This window comes from Bos mutus, chromosome 15 (assembly GCF_027580195.1).
Source record: "Bos mutus isolate GX-2022 chromosome 15, NWIPB_WYAK_1.1, whole genome shotgun sequence".
NCBI classification, from domain to species: domain Eukaryota; kingdom Metazoa; phylum Chordata; class Mammalia; order Artiodactyla; family Bovidae; genus Bos; species Bos mutus.
In genome coordinates this window covers 79,401,930-79,418,473 of record NC_091631.1, presented here as the reverse complement: position 1 = coordinate 79,418,473, position 16,544 = coordinate 79,401,930, and the positions used below count along the sequence as shown (strand labels likewise).

The window sequence follows — 16,544 nt, the reverse complement described above, 5'->3', positions numbered from 1 at the left end:
TGTGTTTGCTCAGCTTCCAATGATGTCTAAAGTAAATGAAATAAAAATGCATTTTTTTATCATTCTCCATTATTAACATCATTTCATCAATGCCTACTTCTTTCAAACTTCTAAATATATGTGGCATAAAGAAGTTACATAAGGGACTTTTCAGGTTATCCAGTGGTTAGAACTTCATTTTGCAATGCAGGGAACAAAGATTTGATCCCCTTTTAGGGAGCTATGATCCCACATGCCTCACGGCCAGAAAAACAAAACATAAAACAGAAGCAATGTTATAAGAAATTCAGTAGTCTTTAAAAATGTTTCTCATCAAATTTGTCTTTAAATATCCAGAAATAATGTAGTAGATGCTTCAATATTTAACTTAATATAGGATACATTTACATAGTTTCAAATACTTTTCTGCAAGTCTTTTCATAGTTGAGAAGCTTAGATCTTTTCTACAAATCATTACCATGGATTGGTCACTTACAATCCCTTTAAATATATGATTTATATTTATATTCTTTAAAACTATGATTTTTTGTTTTCAGAATAATTCTGATGTAGTGTCTAAAGTGTCAAAAATTGAAATTCATTGTTTTTTTCCCCACAGGTGAATGATTTAGGGAAATAGAACAAATAGATCTTTATAAAATCGGTGTCTGTCTACCTGCCACTCTAACCTCAAGGTTATTTTCTAGGTAGTCCCTCACACTGCATTGCATGTTCATTTTATGCACCCTTGCCTACCTCAGGTGGCCCTCACATGACCAGATCTTACTTCAGTTAGATATCCCAGGCTATCCTTAGCTTTGTATATTTCAGCCAATTATTTAGGGCAATAATTGGCTCATGGGAAAAAATTTAATCAGTGTTTTTGTATAAATACAGGTAAAAATACAGTACATAAACAATACATGATTATTTTTATATATCCACATTTATCAGTGGTATTAAATATTAAAAGAAGGAATAATTGGGGTAAAATAACATATTAAAAATTTCTTCTTGAGAAGAAGACAATTTTTTAAAGAGTGATTGACAGACCCATCCCCAAACCATAATAATTTTGTTGTAATTTTACCTCATTTTAACTCTAAGAAAATAAAAATAAACTGTATGATAGGGATTCAATTTGAGTCTGTAGAGGTCATACTGTTAATAATAACCATATTATCTATAAAACTGAGACAGTATGTAAGAAATCATAAAGTGCATTTCTCATCTTTAGTACATGATAAAGGAGACTATCTCCTTGGAAGAAAAATCTATGACGATCCTAGATAGCATATTAAAAAGCAGAGATATTACTTTGCTGACAAATGTCTGTCTAATCCAAGCTGTGGTTTTTCCAGTAATCAGGTATGGATGTAAGAACTGGACCATAAAGAAAGCTAAGCACCTAAGAATTGATGTTTTTGAAATGTGGTGTTGGAGAAGACTCTTGAGAGTCCCTTGGACTGCAAGGAGATCCAACCAGTTCATCTTAAAAGAAATCAGTCATGAACATTCATTGGAAGGACTGATGCTGAAGCTGAAACTCCAGTACTTTGGCCACCTGATGGGAAGAGATGACTTGGCAAGGAAAACTTAGAGAGAAGTGGACAGAAGTGGCTCTGGGCACTATAAAATTTGGTATTCTTGACAGACTCTCAACCTGAGGTTCTGTCTTGTGGCCTTTGATCTATTTCTTTTTCCACTGTGATACCACTCCATGGCATATTTATAAATATTTGTAATATGAAAAAAATAGAATTTAGCTCAGCTGGTAAAGAATATGCATGCAATGAAGGAGCTTCCCTGGTGGCTCAGAGGGTAAAGCATCTGTCTGCAGTGCAGGAGACCTGTGTTCAATCCCTGGGTCAGGAAGATCCCCTGGAGAAGGAAACGGCAACCCACTGCAGTACTCTGGCCTAGAAAATCCCACGGATAGATAAGTCTGGTAGACTACAGTCCATGGGATTGCAAACTGGACACAACTGAGCAACTTCACTTAGTGCAAAACAGTAGACCCCATTCTGATTACAGGGTCCCGAAGATCCCCTGGAAAAGGGATAGGCTACCCACTGCAGTATTCTTGGGCTTCTCTGGTGGCTCAGATAGTAAAGAATCCGCTTACAATGCAGAAGACCTGGGTTTGATCCCTGGATTGGGGAGATCTCCTGGAGGAGGCCATGGCAACCCACTCCAGTGTTCCTGCCTGGAGAATCCCCATGGACAGAGAAGTCTGGTGGGCTACCGTCCACGGGGTCGCAAAGAGTCAAAGACGACTGAGTGACACAGCATAGAGGACAGCAAACTGTCCAATACGTAGTCCTACCTGTGAAAGAAGAATGATTTCCCAGTGACAGAATGGATATGAAGAAGCTGAGGAATTTATACCAAAATTGTCACAGAGGGGCCAACACCCTAGGGTTCAATTATTTCTCACAGAAAATCATCTAGACTATAAACCACCATGAGTGATTTATTCTTTTTAAAATCTTAAACCCATTGAGGACATGATTCTTGCCTCTCCCCAGTATCTTTAGGGAATCAAATCTGAAATGGTATACTAATGGGACTCATTTTTTTTTTTAAACTAATGCTTAAATGTCTTGATATTTTGAGACTTGACTTGGAAAAGTTACTAAATTCCCATGCAGATAGAAGACTGAATGATATAGGAAAACCCTCAGTCAGATAACTTTTGCTGCATTTGAACTACTTATTTACTGATTCTGAACATTGCTCTTTATATTTTATTTATTTTTTAAATTAATTTTATTTTATTTTATTTTTTTGTTCCAATTTTATTTATTTATTTTTTTATTCTTCCAATTTTATTTTATTTTTAAACTTTACATAATTGTATTAGTTTTGCCAAATATCAAAATGAATCCATACAGGTATACATGTGTTCCTTAATTTTATTTTATTTTTAAACTTTACATAATTGTATTAGTTTTGCCAAATATCAAAATGAATCCACCACAGGTATACATGTGTTCCCCATCCTGAACCCTCCTCCCTCCTCCCTCCCCATACCCTCCCTGCTCTTTATATTTTAAATTGCTATAATAATAAATAACTAGCAAAGGGAATACCATGGATATACAGATAATATAAATATGCTGATGATGCTTCGTTTGTCAGTCTAGACCATCTATACAGTTTGTCTTTTTTATCTTCTTTTTTTTTTTTTTTTTGTCTACCTGGAGCTTAATCTTTAAATTCCATCAATAGAGCTCCTCAAGTGTCTAGTTTCCATCTGAGTTAGGCCACCGAGAGAAACCAGGAGCATAATAGAGATGAGAAGAAGGGAAAAATATCCAAATTTAATTTTCATTTTCTCCCAGTTTCACAGTGAAGGTTAAGGTGGCTGCATCTTTTCAAGGAAAATTCCTGTTGAGGTGTGTGTTGAAAAGGTGGCCTGGCACGTTCTTCCTGGATCCTGTGACACTAGAACGCTGACAGAGCCCCTTGTATTGGCTGCTTCAGACTTGTATGAAAATTGCTTTATGACCTTAGCCTCCAGGTGCTTCAAATTCTTGGACTGATTTATTTAACACTGCCAATATTCTCCTCATTAAATTAAATTCTTTCCATTAAATTCTCTTCAGTTAAAACATGTGAGTAGGATTTTGTTTTGTCTCACATCCCTGACTCAGACCAGAGTGTTACACAATAATTACTCAATAAATGTTGTGATTGAAGTGATATTTCTGGCTTCACCATTGCTGGATACTAAAGGGGCCATTGAATCACCATCCTTCTGGGTCATGGATCACTTGCCGACTACATGCAGGAGTCAGAGATTAAAATTACTAGCATTGCTGCTACTGCTACTGCTAAGTCACTTCAGTTGTGTCCGGCTCTGTGTGACACCATAGATGGCAGCCCACCAGGCTCTCCTGCCCCTGGGATTCTCTAGGCAAGAACACTGGATTGGGCTGCCATTTCCTTCTCCAATGCATGAAAGTGAAAAAATGAAAGTGAAGTTGCTCAGTCGTGTCCGACTCTTAGCGACCCCATGGATTGCAGCCTACCAGGCTCCTCCATCCATGGGGTTTTCCAGGCAGGAGTGCTGGAGTGGGGTGCCATTGTAAAGAGAAACAGGTATTAAATGACAGGAGTCCAGCAATCAAGGTCTGAAGCTCAGTACATGTCCAGCGAGGGGGACGGTGGTCAAGCCCCAATGTGGGATAGTATTATTATTTTCCTACTGGAATGCTGTTTACCAGACTGTTTCTTCTACATTTAGTATTCTAAGCACATTTAATAGGAATCTGAATATTAACTGGTACAACAGTAAAATGATGCTAACAACTTTGGTTTTAAATTGCTACAAAATGTAATAACCATTTTGTAGTTATAAAACACATTAGAATGAAACACCAAACACACCAGAAATCAAAAAGTACTACAACAAAAAACCCCATCTGACCAAACCACTGACTTTGCTATTCTTCTCTGTGCTCATTTTCAGTTTTCACCATAAATCTATTTTTGTTTCATGGATCTGGATGGGGAAGTTTTTCTCAAAAAAGGTGCTTTTGCCTTCTAAATACTGTTGGAAGTATTTTGAGTTGGAAGGACTCACCAAAATTGAAACCACTTCAAAGAAACAAATTTGACTGAGGAGTGCCACTGTTCTTTGTGCCTCAGTCTGCTAAGCATTGTGCTGTGCTTATTCACTCAACAGATCTGACTCTTTGTGACATCATGGGCTGTAGACTGCCAGGCACCTCTGCCCATGGGGATTCTCCAGGCAAGAATGCTGGAGTGGGTTGCCATGGCCTCCTCCAGGGGATCTTCCCAATCCAGGGATTGTACCCAGGTCTTTGCATTGCAGGCAGATTCTTTATTTTCTGAGTCACCAGGAAGCCCCAAAACACTGGAGTGGGTAGCCTATCCCTTCTGCAGGGGAACTTCCTGACCCAGGAATTGAACCAGGGCCCCCTGCATTGCAAGTGGATTCTTCACCAGCTAAAATACCAGCATTCTTGCAGATAAAACTGGATATGAGAATGTGGCTTAGACATGCCTCTCTACCCCTTTCTTGAGAATTAGAGTCACCCAGGCACAGCAGAATAGTCAGAGGACTGTTACTCCCTCCTCCTTCTTGACATGACCAAGCAGCATGTCTGATTGAGATGGACATGGGTATCAACCACACTGAGCAGAAAAGGACATTTCTATTGATGATGAGGCACCTGCAGTGATCTTTTTCATCATGTTATGTATTTCCATTGGTGGCTCAGATGGTAAATCATCTGCCTGCAATGCAGGAGACCTGGGTTTGATCCCTGGGTCAGGAAGATCCTCTGAAGAAGGAAATGGCAACCCACTCCAGCCTTCTTGCCTGGAAAATCCCATGGTCAGAGTAGTCTGATAAGTTACAGTCCTTGGGGTCTCAAAGTCAGACATGACTAAGAGACTTCAATTCAAACCAGTGTAGGTAAGTGGGAATCTATAGAGAGCATCTGAAATGTCCTTCAAAGTCAGTACTTCTTTTACACTTGCCTCTGGATGAAATAAAGATACTGTACAGTAGAATACACAAAAACACAACCACTTGTAGAGGATGCACACACATAATGTACACCAGTCACAAGAACTAACTTATGTGATCTGACATGTGAACAACACATTCACATCTTTGAAAATTCACAAATTGAAGGTTCATATGTAAAGGACTTATTGTATATGAATACAGTTATGCTGTTTGTGACAACATGGATTAAATTGGAGGGCATTAAACTACCGAAATAATGCATAAAGAGAAAACACACAAATGTTGGATGATATCACACGCATGTGGAATATAAAAAATATAACAAACTTGTGAATCAAACAAAAAAGAAGCAAACTCACAGATACAGAAGCCAAGCTATGGCTGCCATTGGGGAGAGGGAAATGGGGAAAGGCAGAATAGGGCTACAGGAAAATCGAGTTATTATGAGAATATTTATGTGTATGAAACTCTTGAAAATTTTAAAGCACTGTAGAATTTAAAAAAATCTTTCACTAAGTAAAAAAGTATAATCTTACTTTGGAAACTGTAGGCATGTGTGGGTGCACACAGCACAGAGCACTGCAGTAAATCATATGTGAGTTGCTCCCTCAAACACAAATGTTTTACTTCATTGAGGCTGTGACTCATTTCTGTCTATGAGTTTCCAGTCAAGATGCAACAACTTTTGCTGGAGAACAGGAGTTAGCACCGAGTTACAGGTGCTCTAAAGGAGCGTTTAGGAGGAAACACTCTGAAAACAGCATATTCATTTGTATGATAGCATCAAGATGGCTTAGGAAATTTTTCATGATCTTTAACACACAAGCAACTCAAGAGATAGAATAAGTGGTGATTACCAGAACAGAGAAAAATGGAAGGAAAATGATCAAGACTTGGGAATTTCAAATGTATAAAGATGTGTAGGAAACTGAACTAGAGAAGTTCAGTTGAAGGATTCATTTATTATGTATCACTTGATGTTTGCCTGTGGAACTCAAAGTAGTCTTGACTCATAAGCTCAATGACTTATGTGAGATCCAGACATACACCAACTGAAGTAGAATAGAGCTACTGATAAATGGAAAGACAAAAAAAAAAAAAAAAAAAAAAGGCCTGTTGAGAGAATTTGGATACACAGAAAGAAAATCACAGTTGACCTGGCTGCCTGGTCAGGCTGGAGTGAAGATGAGTATCTTCTGAACAAGGTACTTATGGGTTTACTAGTTCATAGCCAAGAAGAGCCTCTATCTGTTGGGAAAAGTATATATCAAAGGATTAGCTCAAGGACGGTAGAAAGCTACAAATTGTTAAACCTGGAAGTAGGACTTTGTACATTATAGATAAGATCCAGTACAATAACAAATATACTGTATCCTTGTCAAAAACTATAAAGCATTTCAAGACAATGAGAGGAGAGCATTGCATCTAATATAAGGGTTTCTGAGACCAAAACACTGTTAACATACTAGTTGTATGTACACAAAGCATACCATTCCTGTAAGACAGAGGGCAACCTACTTGTATAGATGAATTTTGTAAGATATTTAATTACAAGTCAATGAGAAAATATTTTGTTTCAGAAAAAATCAGTAAAGGTAAAATTTTAGCATGAATTCACTGTAAGATGGTTTTCACATCCTCTGTTTTATTTGTTTGCTTTGCTTTATATCTCATGAAAACCTTCAAAAGTATATTAAAATCATGGATCCTCAATAAAAATAAGGCACCCCCACACAATCTTAACAAGAAATCAAAAAATCAATATACAAGTGGTTCTTAGGTTGTCTGCCTCTAATGATAAAATCTCTTGTACTAGATCAGGTCCATCATATGCCTGAGGACATGTCCTTATATTAGTATGTGAGGAGCAGAATGTTTGCCTTTCTTGGTTCTTCTGCACCACTGACAGCTCTGTAAAATATTGCTCAGAAAGATCAATAGACATTTCAATAACTTTGTTGCCTAGGAAATTAGTTGAATTTCAAACTGACACTGAAAACAGAAAGGAATGTCTGCACATAACTTGATAAAACAAAGTGTAAATTGTAGGCATTAGATTGAGACTTTACTAAAGTTTCTTTTGACTAAAAAGAGAAAGTAGAAACACAAAGGTTTACTTCTGGTTTGGATGTGCACTTGTTTTCTCTACCTCTGATTAAGATAGTTCATTGATCCTCTCTAAGCTGAGAAGGCAATGGCACCCCACTCCAGTACTTTTGCCTAGAAAATCCCATGGGCAGAGGAGCCTGGTGGGCTGCAGTCCATGGGGTCGCTAGAGTCCGACATGACTGAGCGACTTCACTTTCACTTTTCACTTTCATGCATTGGAGAAGGAAATGGCAACCCACTCCAGTGTTCTTGCCTGGAGAATCCCAGGGAAGGGGGAGCCTGGTGGGCTGCCGTCTATGGGGTCGCACAGAGTCGGACACGACTGAAGTGACTTAGCAGCAGCAGCAGCAGCAGCAAGCTGAGAAATGTAACCACATTTCTAGCAGGATATGGGAAGTAGGGACCTGAATGTGACATTGGGAATCATCCCTCTTGAGATTCATTGTAACACCTGGGACCAGAGAGAAAATCATGTCTTAGTCTTATTCTCCATAATTTCAAACCACTGTTTGCCTTAAAAGCTGTATGTGGGCACACAAAAAATATCAAATTGAAAGTTTGATGACTGCTTGTCTTATGTTTTCCCTTTCTTTTATAATGAAATGACTTCCTCTCTAAAATTCAGAGCTCTTATCAATATCCTTCATGATGCATGTGCATGTCTTGAACAGGTCAGGCTTTAACAGGAGTCTGAAACTGGCAAAGTGATTGGCAAACATCATTTATATAGGTAAGTTGATTCCTCAAAACAACCCAAAGAGACAGTGACTCACTCTTGAAGTTTCAGCTAAACAGATAGAGATGCTTTTAAAGGAAAATTGTGTCACTAACTCACCTTGTCCTACATGGCTAGTTTGTGTTCAGGTAGTGTTTGAGTTCCTGCCTTCAGAAACCAAACTGTCTACAGTTTCAGTCATAGGTGGTTTCCATACCTCAACCTGAAGACAGGTTTCCACAGCTAGCAGAACACTGAAACTGAAAATAAGAAAACTAATAACGATAACACTTTACCCACAGAGAAAGATAATCTGATAGTGCATCTCTCTCTATAATTAAACTAGAAGAAGCCAGAAAATAAAATATATTTTAAATACTGAAAACAAGTATTTGTCTTGGCGTATTCATACCAACAGACTGGTTCCAAATAGGAAAAGGAGTATGTCAAGGCTGTATATTTTCACCCTGCTTATTTAACTTCTATGCAGAGTACATCATGAGAAACGCTGGGCTGGAAGAAGCACAAGCTGGAATCAAGATTGCTGGGAGAAATATCAATAACCTCAGATATGCAGATGACACCACCCTTATGGCAGAAAGTGAAGAGGAACTAAAAAGCCTCTTGATGAAAGTGAAAGAGGAGAGTGAAAAAGTTGGCTTAAAGCTCAACATTCAGAAAACTAAGATCATGGCATCCGGTACCATCACTTCATGGGAAATAGATGGGGAAACAGTGCCAGACTTTATTTTGGGGGGCTCCAAAATCACTGCAGATGGTGACTGCAGCCATGAAATTAAAAGACGCTTACTCCTTGGAAGGAAAGTTATGACCAACCTAGATAGCATATTCAAGAGCAGAGACATTACTTTGCCAACAAAGGTTCGTCTAGTCAAGGCTATGGTTTTTCCAGTGGTCATGTATGGATGTGAGAGTTGGACTGTGAGGAAAGCTGAGCACTGAGAAATTGATGCTTTTGAACTGTGGTGTTGGAGAAGACTCTTGAGAGTCCCTTGGACTGCAAGGAGATCCAACCAGTCCATTCTGAAGGAGATCAGCCCTGGGATTTCTTTGGAAGGAATGATGCTAAAGCTGAAACTCCAGTACTTTGGCCACCTCATGCGAAGAGTTGACTCATTGGAAAAGACTGATGCTGGGAGGGATTGGGGGCAGGAGGAGAAGGGGACGACAGAGGATGAGATAGCTGGATGGCATCACTGACTCGATGGGCATAAGTCTGAGTGAACTCCGGGAGTTGATAGACAGGGAGGCCTGGCGTGCTGTGATTCATGGGGTCGCAAAGAGTCAGACACAACTGAGCGACTGAACTGAACTGGACTGATTCATACCCAAATGAATGCTCCATTCCGAATGGACAAGTGATATTCTTAGATAAGTGGATTGAAGGAACTCTCACTAAAAGAACTAATTAAGGGTTCATAACTCTCAGAAGAAAACTAAACCATAAACGAAGAGTGGCAGCAAAGAGAATTGTTACAGAAACAGGGATAAATGTCACTAAAGTTAAAGGAACATGGATATTGAATCAATATTTAATATAAATATACTTGAAATCATATACTACATAGACAATGTGTAAACTTCATTATTAAATAATTTATTATTAGTGATGAATTCTGTGCCTGCAGATGAAAGTTTATTAGTTAGAAGCAGGATAAATTCATAATTAAAATATTCTAAGCTCCTTTTATTATTTAATAATAAAGTAGATGTACTGATTAATGACTAAGACAAGTATGAATATAAATTTTAAGTCAATTTATTGAAAATAGATGATAGAATGTGTCATAGTCAAACAAGGAGTAAAAAGAAAAGAAGCTTAGAAAATATGATTTAATTCACAGTGGGTAAAATAAAAAAGCTTTGACCAATCTAGGAAAGTGAAAGTCGCTCAGTCATGTCCGACTCTTTGCGACCCCATGGACTGTATTCTCCCAGGCTCCTCTGTCCATGTGATTTTCCAGGCAAGAGTACTACAGTGGGTTGCCACTGCCTTCTCCAGGGGATCTTCCCAACTCAGGGATTGAACCAGAGTCTCCTGCATTGCAGGTGGATGCTTTACTCTCTAAGCCACCAGGGAACCTCAATCTAGACAGCATATTAAAAAGCAAAGATATTACTTTGCCAACAAAGGTCCTTCTAATCAAAGCTGTTGTTTTTCCAGTAGTATGGATGTGAGAGCTGGACTATAAAGAAAGCTGAGCACCGAAGAATTGATGCTTTTGAACTGTGGTGTTGGAGAAGATTCTCAGGAGTCCCTTGGACTGCAAGGAGATCCAACCACTCTATCGTAGAAGAAATCAGTCCTGAATATTCACTGGAAGGACTGATGCTAAAGCTGAAACTCCAATACCTTGACCACCTGATGTGAAGAACTGACTGAATGGAAAATACCCTGATGCTAGGAAAGATTGAAGGCAGGAGGAGAAGGGGACGACAGAGGATGAGATGGTTGGATGGCATCACTGATTCGATGGACACAAGTTTGAGCAAGTTCTGAGAGTTGGTAATGGACAGGAAAGCCTGGCATGCTGCAGTCCATGGGGTTGCAGAGAGTCAGACATAACTGACCAACTGAACTGAACTGAACTGACTGAACTGGAAACAATAAATGTACTGCTAAGGAACTATGATTATCAGAAACAACTTTTAGTTTTTAAGTATCAGAGATGGGATAGAAACTATAAATGACATGAGGAATAATACTAACTTATTACTTGACATAATAATATAAACTCCATATTTAGAGAACTATGAAAAGAAAAGAGAAAAACCCACAAAAATCTCTCTCATGTCTTATGTGTGAAACAATAAAACTTGTGTGGGGATACTGAAGATCTGACAAAAGCAGAGAAATCAACTAACTTGGCAGAATAAAACCATGTTTTGCTCAACTGCCATCTCTTCTGAGAATTTTCCAGCACCATAAGATTCCCCCACTTGTATGCCTCAGAAAGAGATGCCAAAGGTGAGCAGTGGGGTCCATGACATGGAGATACGTGAAAATCCTAAACAAAAGTGTCATTGTGAGAATACTTAGCAATGATTTCTTATGCTTAGACAAGTGCTCTTTATATTATTTTGCGTTTATGGTTGTGAGCTGGTAAAAGATCATAATAAAAAATTATTAATGAAAGTAAAATATCAAAATGAATCCACCACAGGCATACATGTGTTCCCCATCCTGAACCCTCCTCCCTCCTCCCTCCCCACACCATCCCTCTATTTAGCAAAACTAATACAATTATGTAAAGTTTAAAAATAAAATAAAATAAAATAAATTAAAAAAAGAAAAGTAAAATATCAATTTTAAAAGGACACTTGTAGGTAAAACAAATCATAAGAATCTTTTTTACAAAATCTAAAGGCAATTTGGCATTTCTGCCAAATGATTTAAGAATGAGGATTCCATTGGACCAGTACTAACATCTAAACAAGTTTCTTAGGGTAATAACTTAAGATACCCAATGATATTCACTGATACATAATGTGAACCAAGGAAAAATCAAGCAAACAAAGAGAAAAACCTCTCTTCATGATATGGCTGACAAGTTTTTGAAAATATTTCAGAAACTATAAACCTTCCAAATCAAAAAAATTTCATTGTCTTAGCACCGTTTGGTACATCTGTCTTTTATAACTTTGTACTATGCAAAGAGTTGACTCATTGGAAAAGACCCTGATGCTGGGAGGGATTGGGGGCAGGAAGAGAAGGGGATGACAGAGGATGAGATGGCTGGATGGCATCACCAACTCGATGGACATGAGTTTGAGTGAACTCTGGGCGTTGGTGATGGACAGGGAGGCCTGGCATGCTGTGGTTCATGGGGTTGTAAAGAGTTGGACACAACTGAGCGACTGAACTGAACTGACTGACTGACTATTATGAGCATTGTGAATAGAATTATCTGTCCTTAGTAATTTTACATAACAATAACAATGCAGTCTGGTCTTGTCATTAAATTCCTATGTGACATTTATTTTAAATACACTAAAATAACACAAGCTAATGATCTGACACATTCCTCCAAGTCTCATAAGTGAATTACAAAAGAAAAAAAAAATAGGAAGAGTGATTTATGTACTGAAAATTATCTCTGATTAGTTAGAGAATACAAATATATTACATACCTCTGGTGAAATGTGTATCTGAATTGATCAACAATTTCTCCTGAAACACTTTGCTTATTGCTCTTTTTACATCTTTGTTTGGAAGGCTTTAGGTCTGTATATTAAAACTCTGTACACTTATGAGTAAAGTGGGTAGAATAAACTTTCCTTTATTAACTTTATACAGCAATAACAATGCTGCTTGGTCTTGTGTTTTAATTTATATGTGGTATTTTTTTAATACACTAAGTCACAACTAACAATAGGCTAACATTCCTCCAAGTTTTATAGGTGAATTTCAAAAGAAAAAGAATAATTCATAGCCAAAATTATTTTTTAATTTAAATAACTCACTAATTGATCAGACAATATGGATATATTACATATCTGTGATCAAAATGTGCACCCTATTTGGGAAAAAATTTCCTTTGCATCATTCTCCTTACTGAGTTTTTAACATCTTTGTTCAGAACAAAGATGATCAAAGGGTTTAGCATAGGACTCAAGAAAATGTAAAAAACAGCTACAGTTTTGCCTAGTTCTACAGAGGTCTTGGAAGAGGGCCTCAGATGCATGCAGAACAGTGTCCCATAAAATATAGTGACAGCCGTCACATGAGACTTACAGGTGGAGAAGGCCTTGTGCCTCCCTCCTGCAGAGCAGATATGCAGAATGGCTCTACAGATGAAAATGTAGGAGATGAAGATGATGGTGAGAGAACACATGAGGTTGGAACCAGCAACTACAAACACGGCAGTCTCTTTGACATAAGTATCTGAGCAGGCCAGGACTAGGAGAGGTGGGTCCACACAGTAAAAGTGGTTGATTTCATTGGGTCCACAGAAGGAGAGATGGAGCATCAGGATGGTCTGCGCAAGACCATTTGCAAAGCCGTAAGTATCAGATCAGATCAGTCGCTCAGTCGTGTCCGACTCTTTGTGACCCCATGAATCACAGCACGCCAGGCCTCCCTGTCCAGCACCAACTCCTGGAGTTCACTGAGACTCACGTCCATCGAGTCAGCAATGCCATCCAGCCATCTCATCCTCTGTCGTCCCCTTCTCCTCCTGCCCCCAATCCCTCCCAGCATCAGAGTTTTTTCCAATGAGTCAACTCTTCGCATGAGGTGGCCAAGGTACTGGAGTTTCAGCTTTAGCATCATTCCTTCCAAAGAAATCCCAGGGCTGATCTCCTTCAGAATGGACTGATTGGATCTCCTTGCAGTCCAAGGGACTCTCAAGAGTCTTCTCCAACACCACAGTTCAAAAGCATCAATTCTTCGGCGCTCAGCCTCCTTCACAGTCCAACTCTCACATCCATACATGACCATAGGAAAAACCATAGCCTTGACTAGACGAACCTTTGTTGGCAAACTAATGTCTCTGCTTTTGAATATGCTATCTAGGTTGGTATAAGGAACAGCAAAAAGAGAAAGGCAGACACCTTGGGACATCTTGCTGGCATATAACAAGGGTTTGCAGATGGCCATGTAGCGATTGTAAGCCATCACTGTGAGCATATAATAATCTTCAATCACCAAGGCAATGAAAAAGTAGAACTGTATAAAGCAGCCAAGGAAGGAAATTATTTTTCTCTTGGATAGGAAATTAACCAGCGTCTCAGGAGTGATGTTGGTGGCATAACAGATCTACAAAAGAGAGGTGGCTGAGGAAGAAATTCATTGTAGTCTGAAGCTTTGAGTCAGTTCTGATTAACAAAATCATGCCCACATTACCAATGACTGTGATCAGGTAGATGACTAGGAAGACCACAAAAAGGACAGGCTACAAGTCAGCTCGATCTGTCAGTCCCAGGAGGATAAACTCAGTCACCTCTGTGTAGTTTTCCTTTAACATTGTGTTTGCTCAGCTTCCAACATATTCCAAAGTAAATGAAATAAAACTCGTTTGTCATTTTTCCATTACTCACATCATATCATCTGATGCCCATTCCTCTCATAATGTAAATACATGTGAAATAAATAGCCTAGTAAGCGTGAAATTAATACTTTGAATATCTAAATTAATACAAAGCTTCTTTACATAAAGTCATACATTCAAATGCTTTTCTCCAAGTCTTTTCATAGTTGAAAAATATTTATGTTTTCTGAAAATTGTTTTCATGATCAGAATTACTTATAATTCTTTAAACATTGCTTTTCATTGAAATTATGACACTTTGTTTTTCAATATAACTTATGATGCGGTATCTAAAGCATCAGTCATCAAAACTCATGTGTTTTCACAGCTTAGTGGACTTAAGTTCATGGAATTGGTGGGTCTTTATAGAACCAGATTCTGTCTACTTGCCCCTTCAAACTCAAGATCACTTTCAGACTGGTCCCTCACTCTGCAATGCATATCCTCTTTCCCCACTCTTGTCTATCTCAGGGGGTCCTAAAATAATCAAATATTATTCAACTTTTAAGATAGCTCAAAATATCTTTGCTTTGTATTTTATAGACAATTATTGGGGGCAAATTTGTTGCATGAGATACAAAATTAAATCCCTATTTTTGGATAATAGAGAAGCATATAATACATAAATAATGTGTATGTTTGTGTATGGGTATATATATATATATGTATCATATATCAGTGATATTAAATATTCGAGTATAGAGTGATTGGGGTATAGAGATATTGTATTAAAATCACCCTGGTGTGAAATATGTGGAATCTAGATAAGTGGTACTGATGAACCTATTTGCAGGGCAGGAATAGAAATTCAGACATAGAGAACTGGCTTCAGACACAGCAGAGGAAGGAGACGGTGGAATGAATTGAGAGAGCAGCATTGAAACATATACATAACCATATGTAAAGCAGAGAGCTAATGGAAAGTTGCTGTACAACACAGGAAACTCAACCTGGTGCTCTGGGACAACTGAGAAGGGGGATGATGTGCAAGGTAGGAGTGGGGTTCAAGAGGGAGGGTGCATATGTATATGTAAGGCTGATTTGCATTGTCCTATGGCAGAAGCCAACACAATTTTGTAAAACATTTATCCTCCTATTAAATATAAATTTAAAAAGCAATCAAAAAAGATTGTCAGCAATATCCTTGGATCATAATGATTTTAAGTTTACCACGTTTTAACTCTTGCAAAGAGTAAGTATAAATTCTAAAACTGGAATTTTCAATATAAAGTTCATTAAAGCATGCAAAAAGTCATACTGAAAATAATCATATGATCCATATAACTGAGACAGTATATAAGAAATCATAAAGTGTGTCTCCCAACGTTTGTGCATGATAAAGGTGGCCATGAAGATTATGATGGAAAAATCTACACTTTACTTTCATAGCACATAAAGGTATGGCATTGTTATAATGACTCTTATTAATAGCTACCATTTCAGTGATGGACAGAGGTCACCTTGTAATGTACTTTGTAAATGAAACACTCCTGCTTTCTTACCCATGTGCATTATTTCATTATGCACCTGAGAAACTTGGACTTATTGACCAGCATAATAAAATATAAGTCTCCTAAATCAATGAAATTATAATCATTCTGTATTTGTCATAATAAAGCATTTTTGGTTCTGGGATTGTATTTTAGTGTCCCTATTTATTAAATTATTAATCAAAAGCCAAAATAACTAATACAGTAAACCCCCTACATACAGACATTCAAGTTGCAAACTTTCAAAGTGCGAACATAGGTGTCAGCTCCTGTTTGCCAGCCATTTCACAGTACTGCTGCTGTTGCTGCTAAGTTGCTTCAGTCGTGTTCCACTCTGTGCGATCCCATAGACGGCAGCCCACCAGGCTCCCCCGTCCTTGGGATTCTCCAGGCAAGAACACTGGAGTGGGTTGCCATTTCCTTCTCCAATGCATGAAAGTGAAAAGTGAAAGGGAAGTCGCTCAGTCCTGTCCAACTCTTAGCGACCCCATGGACTGTAGCCTACCAGACTCCTCCGTCCATGGGATTTTCCAGGCAAGAGTACTAGTGAACTTTTAAAGGTACTGTACTGTAAAATTGAAAGTGTTGTCTTTATTTTTGTGTTTGTTCTTTATATATGTATTATTTGTTTGTACCATAAACATATTATTGTACCTGTTATGAACGTATATTGCCGACTGTGTTAATTGGGTACTTAG

At 38.2% G+C, this 16,544-nt stretch overlaps 1 pseudogene; it reads right to left on the bottom strand.

Moving 5' to 3' along the window:
• Positions 1–12,844: 12,844 nt before the first annotated feature.
• LOC102268673 (olfactory receptor 5M5-like) lies at positions 12,845–14,293 on the bottom strand (annotated as a pseudogene).
• Positions 14,294–16,544: the final 2,251 nt, after the last annotated feature.